This window comes from Palaemon carinicauda, chromosome 14, assembly GCF_036898095.1.
Source record: "Palaemon carinicauda isolate YSFRI2023 chromosome 14, ASM3689809v2, whole genome shotgun sequence".
Classification (NCBI taxonomy): Eukaryota; Metazoa; Arthropoda; class Malacostraca; order Decapoda; family Palaemonidae; genus Palaemon; species Palaemon carinicauda.
Window position 1 is genome coordinate 27,988,324 of NC_090738.1, and position 18,291 is coordinate 28,006,614.

The 18,291-nt window shown below is 34.5% G+C and overlaps 1 long non-coding RNA gene across 1 annotated transcript in view; it reads right to left on the bottom strand.

Moving 5' to 3' along the window:
• Positions 1 to 18,291, bottom strand: part of LOC137653142 (uncharacterized) — a 204,374-nt gene that overhangs the window by 115,111 nt on the left and 70,972 nt on the right. Inside the window, exon 2 of the long non-coding RNA XR_011046401.1 lies at positions 7,172 to 7,300. This is a non-coding gene — a long non-coding RNA (uncharacterized lncRNA). The remainder of the gene's footprint in view (positions 1 to 7,171; positions 7,301 to 18,291) is intronic.

Consider the following 18,291-nt stretch of genomic DNA (forward strand, 5'->3'; position numbering starts at 1 on the left):
AAGTCTCTCTTCTATACTCACCAAGAGGAAAGCAGCCACTGAACATTTACAGTGCAGTAACCCCTTGGGTGAAGAAGAATTCTTTGGTAATCTCAGTGTTGACAGGTATATGAGGACAGAGGAGAATATGTAAAGAATAGGCCAGACTATTCGGTGTGTGTAGGCAAAGTGATAATGAACCGTAACCAGTGAGAGGGAGAGATCCAATGCAGTACAGTCTGGCCAGTCAAAAGACCCCATAACTCTCTCGCAGTAGTATCTCAAAGGGTATCTGGTGCCCTGGCAACCCACTACTCCCACCGTTTAAGCTTACATAATTAAACTATAGAGACTGCGCGCAATTTAAAACATAATTCGGAAATTATATGCATCTAAATTAATTTGGATACATGTTGCGTATTTCTCTTACGTAAAAAGATGGCTACAGTAGAACTTCTTAATATAATCACCATCATTACTAAATAAGTTATAAACTCTGAACGTAAAAGTAGACTCATAACAATATAAGCTCATAAAGGATGGATACCCACTAAGGAAAAATACTGAATCAATGAATAACAAAGGAAAAGAAAAAAGTAGAAATAAATCAAACAAAAGAGAAAATAAAATATAAGGAAGCCTTTAAAATAAAACACACTGTATCTTAGCCCGGAAATATCTAATTTTACGAGACTGGTATGTTCGTGTTTTGTAAGATTTTTTCATAAAAGGTTGAGAAACGTAGGAATTCAATGACGATTTGACAAAATCTAATGTCACTGATCTCAAAATGGTTTACGTCTATTGTTCATTACTTCTCTTCTAGTTCATTTATTTCCTTGTTTCCTTTCCTCGTTGGGTTATTTTTTTCTCTGTTGGAGCCCTAAGAATAGCATCTTGCTTTTTCCTGTAAGGTTGTGGCTTAGCTTGTAATAATAATAATAATAATAATAATAATAATAATAATAATAATAAGAATAATAATAAGAAGAATAATAAGAATAATAATAATAAATAATAATAAGAATAATAATAATAATAATAATAAATGATGGTATAACTGAAAAGTTGAACCAAAGTTTTTTTCTGGTTAGTCATAAGACGAGAATCTTGAAGTTAGATTAAGTTCTTGGACTGTAGGATGATGAAGACGGTGTATAAATATAGTGTAGAAAAAGAGTGGGTGAGTTGAATGATCCGAGTATATGGTGTGAAAGTACCTTTATAAAAGAGAGTTTCTCAGTCAAAAATAAGCACAAAAATGGATGGAGATTTAAAGAAAGGCAAAGGTGAAGGATAAACAGGGAGTGGTGTAATGAGTATAGAGTGGTCGATGTGCTGCTAATGAGACGTTCAAGTTGTCTTACCTATCGACCTTTCGACATACATTTGTTTATTTATTTTTTATGCAACCCTCATACTGTTTACTCTTAGTACTATCCCAATTTAAGGATAAATACTTGGATCATAACTATTTGCTTGCAGCCATCATACTGTTTACTTTTATTACTATCCCAATTTAAGGATAAATACCTGGGTCATAACCATTTGCTTGCAGCCATCATACTGTTTACTGTTATTACAATTCAAATTTATATATAAATACCAGGACCACAACTATTCGCTTGCACATGCAATAAACCGTTATAATCTCCACTGCTCTTTCTTCTCGTATTTTCGTTTATCATCAGACTCGCTTTCCAAAATCATATCGGAGGGGGTTTTGGGTGAAATTTTAGGACGCCTGAGAAGAACATTTCTTATGGATCAGCCAGGAGGCACAGCATAGATGTGGTGCAGATTTCAAGACATGCGGAAGGATCTTCCGAAGGTTTAATGAGAGGTGAAGGACCCTTGTAAATTTAGAAAGTGGAGGAGAGTTAAATGTTGGAACCTTTAGAGAATGGTGAAGATTTAGTGTAGGAGATTGAGTATTGGAAATTTTTTGATGATCATGGACATCAAGAACAGGACTTTTTGAAACGTCTAAGTGATTTGAGAGAGAAGACAAAATGTTGGAGGTTTAAAAAACACTAAAGGAATCTCAATATTGGAAATTTAAAAAGAAAGAATGAGCATAAAAGGTTGAAGGTTAGAGAGAACAAGAGAAATTACGAACAGAAAGTAAGGTAAATATTGAAGTTATGAACTAGAACAAAAAATGTGAATGATAAAATTTACGTTTTAAAAAGGAAAACACAGATCAAGAAGTTGCAGGTTCGAGAGAAAAAAAGAAATTAAAAACGGAAAGTAACGTAAATATTAAAGGTTTAAAATAGCACAAGAATGTGAATGATGAAAACTTGACGTTTTAAAAAGGAAAACGCATATCAAGAAGTTGTAGGTTTGAGAGAAAAAAAAAGAAATTAAGAACAGAAAGTAACGTAAATATTAAAGGTTTAAAATAGCACAATAATGTGAATGATGAAAACTTGACGTTTTAAAAAGGAAAACGCATATCAAGAAGTTGTAGGTTTGAGAGAAAAAAAAGAAATTAAGAACAGAAAGTAACGTAAATATTAAAGGTTTAAAATAGCACAATAATGTGAATGATGAAAACTTGACGTTTTAAAAAGGAAAACGCATATCAAGACGTGAGTTAAATGTTGGGGTTTGAAAGAATAAATAAAGATTAAAAGTTGAAAGTTTTGGAGAATAAAGGAAAGTAGTAGGAGCTGGTAGATAGAACAAGGGAGATTATAAATTTCGGGTTTTGAGAGGATGAGGAAGTGTGTTGCAAACTTCGAGAGGATGAGGGAGTTTGAGTTTTGCAACATTCCAAAGGATAAGAGTTTGAGCGTTGCAAATCTCAAGAGAATGAGGAAGTTTTGAGCGGTTGCAACATACGAGAGAAAGAGGGTCTTAAAAGTGTTGCAAACCTCGAAAAGATGAAGGAGTTTGAGTGTTGCAAATCTTGAGATGAAGGAGCTTGAGTGTTGCAAACCTTGAGATGAAGGAGTTTGAGTGTTGCAAACCTTGAGATGGAGGAGTTTGAGTGTTGCAAACATTAAGATGGAGGAGCTTGAGTGTTGCAAACCTTGAGATGGAGGAGTTTGAGTGTTGCAAACATTAAGATGGAGGAGCTTGAGTGTTGCAAACCTTAAGAGGATTAGTTTAAATGTTGCAAACCACAAGAGGGTGAGTTTAAATGTTACAAACGTCGAAAGGATTAATTTAAATGTTGCAAAACTCGAGAGGATGAGAGAATTTGAGTTGCAAAACTCTAAATATAAAAGAGCTTGAGTGTTGCAAACCTCGAGAGGATGAGGGAGTGACTTTTGCAAACGGAGAAGATGAGGGGTTATAAGTGTTACAAACCTCGAAAGGATAAGAGCTTAGGTTTTTCAAACCTCATGAAAATGAAAAATAGAAATATTATTATTATTATTATTATTATTATTATTATTATTATTATTATTATTATCATTATTTCTTGCTAAGCTACAACTCTAATTGGAAAAGCAGGAAGTTGCAAGCCCAGGGGGCTCCAACAGAGAAAATAGCCACAGTGAGGAAAGGAACAATAAAATTTTCAAGAAGAGTAGCAACATTAAAAGAAATATATGAGGTTTAAACAGTTCAGGAAAGAAATACGACAATAATTATCGCTTTCAAAGACTGAAAGACACAAGAGGATCCTAGCATTGTAAAACTATCTGCTGAAAGACAATGAAGTGAGAAAGGGTGTTTAGGACCTTAGTAACTAAGGTATTAAGGGGGGTATTGGGGGTACGAGGATAAGACGAGGCACTATGGAAGGGGTTTAAGAAGGGAGTTTGGTGTGGGTGGGGGGTGGGGGGTGGGGGTTTGCTTAAAGAACGCCGTTGCTTCGTGAAGCATGTCATCAAGAATTAAATTGGACAGGGTATAATCATCAGGTAAAGACAAGTTTGCATGTTTGGCAGCGAGGTAAATCCTCAACATGGACTTCTTGGGGACTTTCAATTATATTACCGTTTCGGGTCGAGAATAACCTCATATATATCGAGAAAAATACAGCGCCGGCCAAAGACGGACGACCAAATAATAATGGGAGAAATTGAGTCTAGCCTCAAATTATTGCGTCTTTTTGTCTTGACCAATAATTTTGGTTGTTTGTAAAATGTATTTATTTGCGATATATCATCGTTATTTTCTTCGCCCTTTTTTTTTCATGGCGGCGGTAAAAGGGGGGAGGGGGGGAGTTGAGCCCCATTTCGTGAAATGGTGATTCACCGTGATATACGCGTACACGCAAGAGGTGCATTTGCCAAATGAAAACCTTTACCTTCTGATATATAAGAGAAGTTTGGCTGGCTCATGTCTATCAACATATTATTGCAAATGGGTTCATATTGCGCTATCTGGACCTCAAAATGGTTGATTTTCTTTTTAAGTATATTAATATTAAATACAATTTTCCAGACGCTATTACTTTGCATTTGTAAGTAATACACTGCCGTATTATTTATCATAAGCTTATTGACATGTATTTTCCCCTTAGCCTTTGATCATTTTCGCCTCCGACGAAACAAAATAGGAAAGAACGAAACCACCTGAATAAAAACATGAAAGAGTAGCGAGTCATAAAGCGTCTGCAACCTTTTAAAGAAACCAACAATGACAAAAACAAATAAACGGAATTGTCATCTAAAAGGTATTCATAAGAGGAGGATAACACGAACGGATTCGGTGTTTATCCAACCGCAACTACAGGCTGCATAATCCTTGTATCCCCCCGATGACAATGCACCAGGAACCAATCACCATAAAGATTCCAGCACCAGTAATATCTGGTGGGAATGATTGTATTCAATCGGTATTATTTAGACGGACGTTCCTCGCTACAGACGCAGGTATAAAAAAAAATGGTTTCTAATCATATGGAAGGAAGGGTGGCCTATAATCTTTCTTTTTTTTTCTCTCCTCCAGGTATAGCTTTTTCGAGCTAAATATTTAAAATCGTAAGAATATATCATTACTAAGAAATCATAGTGGAATTGACCGAACGTGTTTTTTTCTACCGCATTTTTACGTGCTCTCTTTCCTTCTCTCGATCTTTCTTCCTTTTTATAATACGATCATAGGTAAAAACTGGTCTCGAAGAAGAGAAACTACTGGAATTTTTCAATATTCTACTCGTATGTCTGAGAGATTGCCAAGTAGGCCTACTTGATATTTTTTCCCACAAGCCTTGTCTTTCAACCCAAACGCCTTTATACTTTGGCTACTTTAATTTCTTAATATTGTTTATTCACGAACAACTTCCTTTGTTGAAGTCAATACTACAATCTACAACCTATTCTATTTCTTTTTTATGGTAACCATTCTTTTAGTTTTATACGGAATCTACTATTTACTTTTCTTAAATTTTTCTAATTAAAAAAATAATAATCTTCCCATATATTAAAGGGCAAGTGTCCTACTGTGTGTGTGTATATATATATATATATATATATATATATATATATATATATATATATATATATATATATATATACGATAAAGGGGATAGTGAGTAGTCATACACTGGTGAAAGGGGAGTGCCCAGAGAGGTATGCTCGGAGACTACACTCTGGCAAACTACCGAACCAGCAGGCCGTAGTTAGGAAAGGAGGAGAGGTGGGAAGAATTGAATATGTATGAGCGTGTGTACATATCTAGCTAAATATTTAGATTCATTTTTGACGGTTCTTGTACACTACAGTAGTATTTCCATGTGCGACTCGAAGTTTACAGTTAGGCCACTCCTGTAATTGTAGTTGAAACTTTAAAGACGGTTAGTATTAAGGCGGAGGAAAGGAATCTGGCAGAAGACATAGGAAGATGGTGTAGTTTAGGGTTGAGGTGATACTGCAAAGACATTAGTAACCATAAGTGCACTGAGAGCAGAAAAACCCCGTTGAAAATCAGCCAGATAAGTGATTTTCAACTTATAAATGTACGTGAGAAATGCTTGGGAGAAAATAAACCATACTTCTTCTTTGTCTGCATCTTTTCCCACTTTTATGTGCGGTCGATGTTGACAAAGAAGAAGAATGTTAATAGTTTCTCCCGAGCATTTCTCTAGTGAATTTGTAAGTTGAAAATGCTAGGGAGAAACTATAACATACATCCTTAGAAAATCCCAATACGACTCACAACAATGATCAAAGAAAAATCGAGTAAGAGCGCTTGAATCCCCCGAAGAAATGAGAAAATATCCGCTGGTCATGAAGCGTTCAAACTCTCAGGTGGGATTTGACGTTCAGCCTGAGATATAAATCGGATTGTTACGCGTAATGCATATGCAATGACTTGCGATGTTATTCATCGTCAGGTTCTATCATAACAGGTAATAAAAGTAATAAATGATATATTCACGATTAAATATTTCTTACTAATGATTCAGGCGTCGCTTAGTTCCCCATATATAATTGTTATTTTGCAAGCTTTAAGAGCTGGGAATTTCACTTACACTATATATTATTGCATAGAGGACGATAATTCACAGATTATTGAAAATATTTTGCCCACAATCTATTTTTAGATTAATTAAAACATTTAACCCACAATTTCTAAGATTGCAGAAAATTTTTTACCCACAATCTATTCAGATTGAAAAAAAAATTGTCAAGAAAATCTAAGATTGCTGAAAATATTTTGCCCACAATTTTTTTTTTTTTTCAGATTGCTGAAAATATTTTGCCCAATTTTTTTTTCAGATTGCTGAAAATACTTTCCCACAATTTTTGCATGTTGTAAAAATATTTTGCCCACTTGCTAATGATCTAAAAATTCGAGGCAAAGATGTAATCATTACCTTTGTTCCTCATAACTTGATAAAAAACAAGACTAAAAATTTGGGAAGGAAGCAAAATAGTTAATTAAGGACGCAAGAGCCAAATACTCTTTTATTTTTTTTTCAAAAATGGCAAATGAATAAAGTATTATAAAAAAAATTCAAAGAAATAAAACTAAATTTCTCATATGTCAATAAAAAAAGGTACACCCTTAAATCCTCTTTAAAGAGGTCATACCTATATTTCACTCATAAAAGGTAATTTTCGACAACAGACTTCATTTGTTTCACACGGTAAAACTTCATAGTCTTATATGTTTTAGTTTACTCTATAAAAGAATAAAAAGTAAAAATGCTGATTGGCTTCTGTCCTTGATACTTCAAAGAAAGATTTATCAATGAAAAAATGGGAAACATAACTCATAAACTTACCTTCATTAGAGTAGGACAGAAGAAAATATTAGGTTTCTGACTGCACACATTAATAAAAAAATGTTGTGTCTATAGTTCTCCAAACTTGCCAGAACTGCTTTCAAGACTGGCTCATATGGGCATTCTAACCTAAAATTAAGAAAAATTAACAATGATTAAATTTTTATGTATAATATCTCTTAAACATTGAAAATTAAACCATAAACAAAAGTTTCTCTTTTCCTAAATTCAAATTGTAAATTAAATCTAATTACAAAAATTACGAAATACAGATAACTTTTTAATATTTTCAACAGCAAACTTGTGTCTTTTTCAAGAACTAGAAAAAACTTCAACTCATCAAAATAAAGAAAGTGAATAAAAAATATATATGTATATGTATATATATATATATATATATATATATATATATATATATATATATATATATATATAAAATGCAGCAATTTGAATTAGCAAGTTAAGATAAACAGCATACATTATACCGAACGTTGTTCTTTGAAACAATCAAGAAAAATGTATATAAATTTGTCATGAGAATTGCTCCATAATTATATCTTACATTATAATTCACAAAATATTAGCCAGAAAAAAAAATGGTAATAACGAAACTAGACCAGACAGTACGAAGGCTATGTAAATTCTTCTTATTACCGACAAGTTAACAGCTTGTAAACAAGACTTACAAGCACTAAATGCACACGCGTAATTTCACATCAAATTAGCATTTCTTTACATTCCTGTTATAGCTAAGAGTAAATTGGAGTAAACAACAACAATATTGAAATCTGAGTAACAACTAGACTAAGAAGGAATATCTGTGTGTGTGTGTGTGTGTGTGTGTGTGTGTGTGTGTGAGAGAGAGAGAGAGAGAGAGAGAGAGAGAGAGAGAGAGAGAGAGATTTATCGAGTGGTCTTTACTAATAATTCCAAAATCTGAGCAACAACAAACCAGAGAAGGAATATCTCAGAGAGAGAGAGAGAGAGAGAGAGAGAGAGAGAGAGAGAGAGAGAGAGAGAGAGAGAGAGAATTTATCGGGTGGTCTTCACTAATAATTCCATCTGAAAACGAATCGAGTTATAAACGACCTACACCGCGCAGAATAACGATCGCCCAAAAATCCAAGAAATCATGAAAAATCGTTGGAGGCACGGACGGACGAATATTTACGAGTACATTTAGGAGAATACTCGAGGGAATACTTAGGAGAAAATGCCGCAAAACCCGCTCGGAAGGAATACCGGCCTTCGCCAACGCAATTGTAACTTGTCTGCTCAGTCAATCAGGTAATTAGTATGTCCTCCGTATTTCTAATCTAAGAGATAGGCGATCTTTAGCGTCATTTACCGGTGAAATTTATCTCCAAGGCGCCGATTGAACACTGGATAAACCAGGGAATGGGGGGAGAGGTTGGGGGGAGGGACGGGGAATTACGTAAAGAGGGGAGGGGGTGTAAGAATAACTCCGAAATGTAGTCTCACACTTTGCATGCTTGAGCAGAGATGCAATCGGTCTGGTGTGCCGGAGAGGGTAAATCTCTCTTCTAAAACAAGCTGACGAGAGTCTTTATGTTTTTAGGCGCAAGATTGCAAGATTCGCTTGGGCTTAACGGAATCTTGAAGGAATAATAAGGTATTATTCCTCCAAGAACAGAACAGAGGCTTAATAAGCGTTCATAAATATACATCAGGAAATTATCAAAGTTTTGATTAGCTTCGGGAATAAACTTACAGCTGATAATTTTTTCGTGCGATGATCTTTGGCAACAGTGTAACCTACTGTAGGCATTTTGTATTGTGTGTAACCTGGGTATTTGCAATTGCCTTCGACAAAATCGAAAACTTTGCAAAGGGTCGTCGTTAATTTTTTGTGAGCAACTTTACACAAAAACTATAATACTTATTTTGACCAAACTTTCTAGTCATATTGGGTATGACCCAAATATGAATCTTACATTTTGGATAAAGTACATCAAAGTACAAGTACGGAGCAGTACTTTGAAAATAATCGCAATGTTAAGTAAATAGCAAATATTTAAAGTTCATTTTTTGTTTGTGAACATTACGCAAAACCTAATGAACCAATTCCAACGAAACTTGGAGGACTTGTGGGGTATAACCTAAGGAAAACGCCATTAGATTTTAAAGAAAATACATCGAAATACAAGTACGCAGTAAAGTTAAGAGGAAAATAAGACTGCTTAGCGTGGCGAAGGTATGCTCTCTACTGAGTGCCCCTCTAGTTTGTATCTGTATTTATGAATTGGGTCCACATGGAACTACGATGTGACCAGGGAGGCCATTCATGGCTAAGGTGCAATTGGGGAAACACCTTTCCAGACGCACTATTTAGTAAATGTTAAAATACTGGAAACTGGAACAGTCGTTAAGAAGATTACTAAGTGGGTGCAGTTAGGAGCCGAGAGGACACTGCAAAGCCTATTCAAATAATGCCTACAGTGCACCACGTGTAAAAAAAACTGACATCGATATCCTCACAACTGAGGGGACTGGATATCTGGAGAGATGAACAAGTAATAAATAAATGCCAGAGATGTATAAACAAACGAAAGACATAAATGGATAAACAAGGAACATGTGAACAAACAAGGATAATATATGTAGACAGATCAACACAAAAAAAAAGAAAACCAATCATGTTTATTCACTCGCTCCTAGATAAGAAGATTTGGATCTTATTACTACTTCAGTGTCGCATAATCTGTTCGTTTTCAGCGAGTCCTTGATACTTGATATGGTAATGTCTTTCTGGGGACTAATATAACAATAGCCTGAGGACGATTGGGATACTAACATCCCACACTTCTGACAGAAAATTAAGAATATATATATATATATATATATATATATATATATATATATATATATGTGTGTGTGTGTGTATATATATATGTATATGTATATATATATATATATATATATATATATATATATATATGTATATATATATAAGTCTATACATAAATATTTACATATTTACACAAATACAGATATGTACTACACACACACATATATATTTGAGAGAGAGAGAGAGAGAGAGAGAGAGAGAGAGAGAGAGAGAGAGAGAGAGAGAGAGAGAGAGAGAGAGAGAGAGAGAGAGAGAGAGAGGTTATTTCTAATTTTCATCAACTTTTAACAGAAAAGTTCTCATGAATGGTGTCCCTACAAACAGGTTCGAAAGTTGATATATCTCTGATCTAGGTTAGAGACAAGTCGCACAAACACAGAACACACACACACATATACACAAACATATGTATCCGATTCGCTTGCGATCGGGGGTTGAATGTCAAAAAAGTTCTTCTTTACGTGTCCTGGGTATCCACACTTCAGTGTCCATGTTTTATGGCCAATGAAGGTAACGGCCATCATAGTCGATTCAATCTGGGGTTTCAGTGATTGATATCATCGAATGGCAAGAGATAGGAATGATGGAGGAGAAGGGACGGATGGAAGATAAGAAAATATATTTAAATAATAAAGGGGTAATGAGATGGTCCGCCCTAAATTCTAGAAAATATCAATGGAAAAAAAATATCACGATATCTAGAAAACCTTTTTGTACAAACCTTTAGAAAATCTCTTTTTCCACCATATCTAGCAAACTATTTCTGGCCTAAATCTGCAGAATATCTTCCATTAACATGATATAAAGAAAAATATTTCTTGTCCATTCTCTCAGAAACCTTCCATTGTCCAAATACATAAATTTAATTTTATTGCCAAAACCCATGGAAACACTTTCCCCCGGTAGGGAAAGGGGGTTTGGTAATCATGAAAAAAACACAGAACTCTTTTAAGATAAAACCGTTTATAATAATCAAAGAAAATCAGAAGAGGGAGGAGAGTCCCAAAGCCTGGCAAAAGAGGGGACCTAAGTGTCTACTACCTGTATAATTCAAAGAATATTGGTAAGAAAAAAATAAATAAATAAACGAATATTGGTAAGAAAAAAATAAATAAATAAACGAAGACACAATCGGTTCCAGACACATCTGTTCACTGGCTCCTCGGTACACAAAAACATATGGAGATTTTAGTAAGCAAGAGTGGAAAAACACCTTCTCTTGTCTTGTATGACAAGTACATTAGCTGCCTTTATTTGTATTTATACGACGGCTCTAACAGTCGGGAGTTGTTGTTAACGAAAACAGAACCCGCTGCTGTTTATAGGAGGAATCCAGAATATTGTCGAATTAACTGGGCAATTTGTTCGGTATTCAGAACTAGTTCTCAAACCACATTGGATTTCAGTCTTCTTGGCCTGTTGGACAAGACGGCCAGGTGAAACTTAAGCTCCTCATTTTACCTGTTATGAGTTCAGTGTTAGGAGACCTTGCTTTGGAGAGAAAAGATATTTGGTCAAATTAATCTAACTTAAATGTTATGAGTTCAGTGTTAGGAGACCTTGCTTTGGAGAGAAAAGATATTTGGTCAAATTAATCTAACTTAAATGTTATGAGTTCAGTGTTAGGAGACCTTGCTTTGGAGAGAAAAGATATTTGGTCAAATTAATCTAACTTAAATGTTATGAGTTCAGTGTTAGGAGACCTTGCTTTGGAGAGAAAAGATATTTGGTCAAATTAATCTAACTTAAATGTTATGAGTTCAGTGTTAGGAGACCTTGCTTTGGAGAGAAAAGATATTTGGTCAAATTAATCTAACTTAAATGTTATGAGTTCAGTGTTAGGAGACCTTGCTTTGGAGAGAAAAGATATTTGGTCAAATTAATCTAACTTAAATGTTATGAGTTCAGTGTTAGGAGACCTTGCTTTGGAGAGAAAAGATATTTGGTCAAATTAATCTAACTTAAATGTTATGAGTTCAGTGTTAGGAGACCTTGCTTTGGAGAGAAAAGATATTTGGTCAAATTAATCTAACTTAAATGTTATGAGTTCAGTGTTAGGAGACCTTGCTTTGGAGAGAAAAGATATTTGGTCAAATTAATCTAACTTAAAGTCATATAATTATTACAAAAATACGCGTTACTTTTAATTCGTCTACATGGGAATTCGTCATGAAATTTTCATCCTTAACCATGATGAAACTATAAGAAATATAATAAGAATATTAATAAAAATAATAATATTAATAGTGTTAATAATATAGTTCTTGAACGAGGTAATAATATAATACTGCTGTAGAAAACCCATGTTTCAAGTTTCTTGTATAGTACGGTAATTGTATCTGCATTATTTATCTTCATCATTATCATCATCATAATCGTTACTGTTGTTACGAAAACAGCCAGACAACTACGTATGTCAGCTCTTGCCAAAATATACAGCACTTAAAAGGTCATCCTGTTGATGAAAATATGCGTCAGATCATTTGTATTCTTTGTATAGTAATTTCCTCGAGGTAATTTGTTCAAGCACAACTTGAGCAAAATTAAAATGTTCTTTGCAGGACACTAAATGTGTTTGCAAAACGAGGAAGACTTATATCAATTATGTTTATATGATAGCTAAGTCATTAGAATATATATATATATATATATATATATATATATATATATAATATATATATATATACAAACACAAACTATATTAATTATATATATATATATACACACACATATATATATATATATATATATATATATATATATATATGTTATATATATATATATATATATATATGCACACACAGACCTATGCCTTAGAGTCGAAGTAAAGCTGATATTGGCATGAAACCACTCGGACATCAAAGAGAACTTCCCCTAAGGTTTCTATTCCCGGAGCGGAGTAAATTTGCTATTAAAATCTATTTGTGACTCAACAATTGAAAGTATAATAGTCACGCCTGTGACAGTTTATATGGATATATATATATATATATATATATATATATATATATATATATATATATATATGATAAATTTTGCACATTTTTACGTGTTTTTCATATTCAAATAAGCCATATATATTTTTGATTGGGTTAGTCACTGTCTGTACAAGCTTGCCGACCAGGGTTCGATTCCCGGCCGGAGCCAAGCTCTTGTCTTTGTGTGATTTCACCTGGGGCTCTGATCCCGAGGTCGTTAAGAGAATCCAGACATTAATGTATCAAAAATATATATGGCTTATTTGAATATATATATATATATATATATATAGATATATATATATATATATATACATATATATATATATATATACATATATATATACATATATGTGTGTGTGTGAGTGTGTGTATAATTACAGGCAACTTACCTAAATAAACTCAACCTTTATACATACAATTTATACATGTATATATATATATATATATATACACATAGCCTATAATATAACTATATATATATATATATATATAAATATATATATATATATATATATGTATGTGTGTGTAATATATATATATTATCGCTCATCACACAGCAAAGATTCTGACAACTTTGACATTTCAAACTAAAAAAAAAAAAAACCATCATTAGTGTCAAAACGTTCTAGTTTTCCAACAGCTGCTCCATCGAACCGACAAAAAAAAAAAAAAAAAAAAACAAGAGAGAAAAAGCACGAACAACCTATCATTAAATACAAGGAACTCGATCACCTGTCAGAATTTACCACGCCGAAGTAGCACGGGCCCTGCACGCATAAGTTAATCGTTTAAGGACTCTTCAAGCACAGGTAGTTCAAGAATAATGATCAAGCACAGGTAGTTTAAGAACAATTTACTAATACATGCGCCGAAGACCCAAATCGCCTGGTAAAGGCAACTTGTGTGGGAACACCGTTACGTTAAACTCAGAGTCCAGTAATTTTAGAACTGCAAGAAAACACTGGAATTGTTAAGTTAAAAGCATTCATTAGCATGTGCTATTTGTAATAATATATATTTCTCTCTCTCTCTCTCTCTCTCTCTCTCTCTCTCTGCCACTAGAATTGTTAAGTTGAAAGTATGTGCTATTTGTAATATCCTCTCTCTCTCTCTCTCTCTCTCTCTCTCTCTCTCTAGTCAAGTTAAAAGCTTTCATTAGCATGTTCTATTTGTAAAAATAATCGCTCTCTCTCTCTCTCTCTCTCTCTATATATATATATATATATATACATATATATATATATATATATATACATATATATATATATATATATATACCACTAGAATTGTTACGTTAAAAGCATTCATTAGTATGTGCTATTTGTAATAACATCTCTCTCTCTCTCTCTCTCTCTCTCTCTCTCTCTCGTCAAGTTAAAAGCATTCATTAGCATTTATTTGTAATAATATCCCAGCTCTCTCTCTCTCTCTCTCTCTCTCTCTCTCTCTCTCCTTAGAATATTTCTTACTTTAACGATGTTTCCTTATCAGGTAAAATGGAAAGTTTTCTAGGATTCCCATCCCTCGCAAACGTATTCTAGATGCTTTCCAAATAAAAGCTCTTACAAAAACTGTACAATCTTAAGCAGCCAATGAATTCTGCTTGAGCCTTGCAACCCTTCCTTATTTGACTTTGCTCTTCTGAGAATTTTTTTTTTCCATAACATTTTAGTACCTTTTTTTGGCGTAATATTTCTTCACAGTTTGCTTTACTAATAACACAGGATTGACAGTAACTGGAAATAAATTAGACCCAACTGATCTTAAGTCTGTAATTTCCTTGTGGCTTCTCATTTTATCCTATGATATCATTACTATCATTATTTTTTTTCTGTTAACATTGCAGATTCGATAAACAATACTGACTTCTAGAATATGGCTCGTCCCTGGGGAGATACTTCTGGGGATTTGGTGGAGGATTCTGATCCTGGGGAGGAGAAGAAGCTTGATGGAATTGCATCTTTCCTAGGTTTGGAAATCCCCAAGAAGGTTTAGTATTCCCCAGAGGGATCCCGGCGTTGAGGTCCCTTGGGATAGGTGGAAGGTATATATACCAGAAGGGGGTGGTGGCTGCAAAATACTGTAGTAAAACGAGCCAGCCCTATAATATCAAGGAGGCTACTGTCGTTTATGTCTACTCATTAAAGGCTATGAAGCAACTTTACGCTCCACGTTAATTACAACTTTGGTGCTTTACAAGGCTTCGTTGGCTGAGAGGAAAAACACGAGAGAAGGTATATATTAAATATAGACAGAGGTCACTAAGGCGATATGAATGTTTTTCTATTACCATTTAGGCGAAATGAATATTTTGTTCTCTCTCCTCTTCACTCCTGGTCGTGTTGTGAATTGCTTCGTAGCCTACCTGTCCTGCAGGTAAGGTTGCCTTGAGCAGGATCTCTTACAGAGGGGATGATGTGTAACCTGCTAAGCGTTCCCAGGTATACATGTTATATGTCCACTAGGAAGGTTATTACGAAGAAAGGGGTGCTGATGACGTTACAGGTTGATTTTTCAAGCTGCTAGGTTTTGAGAGAGAGAGAGAGAGAGAGAGAGAGAGAGAGAGAGAGAGAGAGAGAGAGAGAGAGAGAGAGAGAGAGAGAGAGAGAGAATTATAACCAGAGTTATTCCCACATCCAATATTTTGGCACAATTAAATTCATAGCGATAAAAATATCACTGATGGTAAAGCACTCATAAAAACGGAAGATATACAGACGCACTCATACTACACAGAGAAAGGTAGTCTTAAAAAGGTTTATGTTGATATGTTTATCATAAAACGGAGATATATGACAACCGTGAAGTCAATCCCACCATTTTAATAGATTGTAAACAACACGGAAAGAGGTTTGAACAATTGCCCTATAAAATGTCTTGGGGCCCATAAAGTGCCATACTTCTCTCTTTTTTTACGATTCATTTACATCGGGCCGTAAGGCCCGAAATATGGATGCATGAGCGTTGGAAAGACACCTTTACGGGCCCCACGCATAGACATGTGTTCCTTTCATTGGGTGTATAAATACCTTCGACCCCTTGCCTCGTAGAGTCACAGGTGAAGCCCAAATAAAAACTTTTTTCTTTTTTATGAAGACACTCGTGAGCGAGTTGAAGTGACAGCAACGATCTCATTGGCGTCTTCAGCAAAGCCACTTGGACAGCCAACCATCAGGGGTGTTTAAATCGCTTGTTGACAGCGAGGATTTGACTACCTACGGCTCTTAATTAGACAGGGAACGCTTGAAGAGCTAAACACCTCCCCCCCCCCCTTACCATCTTCCCCTACATTACTCTGGCTCTCGCTCCCCCCCCCCCCTTACCATCTTCCCCTACATTACTCTGGCTCTCGCTCCCCCCCCCCCTTCCCAAAAAGCCTTTCAAGTCGGCCATGATTCATTGGACGGGCATCTGTTTTGACAGGCCAAATTGGTACGGATGACACTCCCCCTTCGCCCGAGTCTCAACTCTCTGCCATGGGTCGACTTGCGTCTTACATTCTAACAGATTGGGTCTATTACTCTAAATGGCTGAAGCTTCTCCTTGATCAGATCTTGGAGAAGAGGAGGAGGTGGGGCAGGAGGGACTTACAAGACAAGCCAACAAAAAGGGCTGAATACTAAAAGAGAAAAAGACGGATGAAGAATGAGATGATGCATGAAGAACTATGCAAGAGGTAGTGCTCAGATATAAATAAAATATATGGAGAATGGAGACATATTCACGCGTGGTGTGGATGGATAAAGATGGATATTAACAAAATAGAAAGTAAAGAAAAAGATGATGCACGAAGAAATATGCAAGAGGTAGTGATCAGATATAAATATAATATATGGAAAATGGGGACATATTCGAGCGTGGTGTGGATGAATAAAGATGGATAATAACAAAATAAAAAGTAAAAAAAGATGATGCACGAAGAATTATGCAAGAGGTAGTGCTCAGATATAAATAAAATATATGGAGAATGGAGACATATCCGAGCGTGGTGTGGATGGATGAAGATGGATAATAACGGGATAGGAAATAAGAAAATGGAGAAGTAAAACGTACGGAAGAAAACTGATAATATTGAAGGATTTGATACAACACAAAAATGACAGACGTGATAAAGAAGACGACAGACAGGTAATAATGCACGGAAGAGAGATAAGGAGAGCTCTCCCACCACCTCTCCTTATCATTTCCTAAAAGACAAATGAACGCTTCTTGCGGAACCCTCGATCAATGACATTATGAGAGAGAGAGAGAGAGAGAGAGAGAGAGAGAGAGATTACTTTGTCATTGATCGAGGTTTTGGATCAAATGAACGAGAACCGTTATATCATTAAATTTATTTTCGGTAATGTAATTATTGTTCTATCATTAAGAAATGCAGAGAGAAGAGAGAGAGAGAGAGAGAGAGAGAGAGAGAGAGATTTAAGAAAATTAAATTATAAATGACAAAAAACACTTGCGTTACACAGTAATAAAAAACAGCATCCAACCTTGTAATAAACATCATCATCAACAAGGACAATATAAGGATGAAAACAACAGCAACAACAAAAATCATAATTCTAATTAAATTTTTTTAGCCAATAGAAGTAAAAAATACATATTCAACTGACACAACTGCTAATAATATTGGTCCTACTACTACTACTACTACCTACTACTACTACTACTACTACTACTACTACTAATAATAATAATAATAATAATAATAATAATGATGATGAAGGATTAGTCTAACGAACAAAGGAAGTTATAAATAAATTACTAATAATTTAGTAATAACTAAAAATATTTAGTTCGTAAGAGATGATGATAAATAAAAATAAATAATAATGAAGAATGATGAATAATGAATAATAATTAATAAATAATAAACAATGAATAATAAATAACAATAATAGTTATTATTATTATCATAGGCATTATGGCATAGACAGCTGTACGAACATTTCTCTGTACATTTCCTTCCTGGAAGTGAACTAGCTAAGAAGAAGGAACACTTGAAACATAAAAAAGGAAAATGGATATTATGAAAATAGCATTTAAAAAAAAAAAACGTATACCTGTCAATTACAATATATATATATATATATATATATATTCAAATAAGCCATATATATTTTTGATATATTAATGTCTGGATTCTCTTAACGACCTAGGGATCACAGACCCAGGCGAAATCTCACAAAGACAAGAGCTTGGCTCCGGCCGGGAATCGAACCCTGGTCGGCAAGCTTATATAGACAGTGACTTAACCCACTGTCTATATAAGC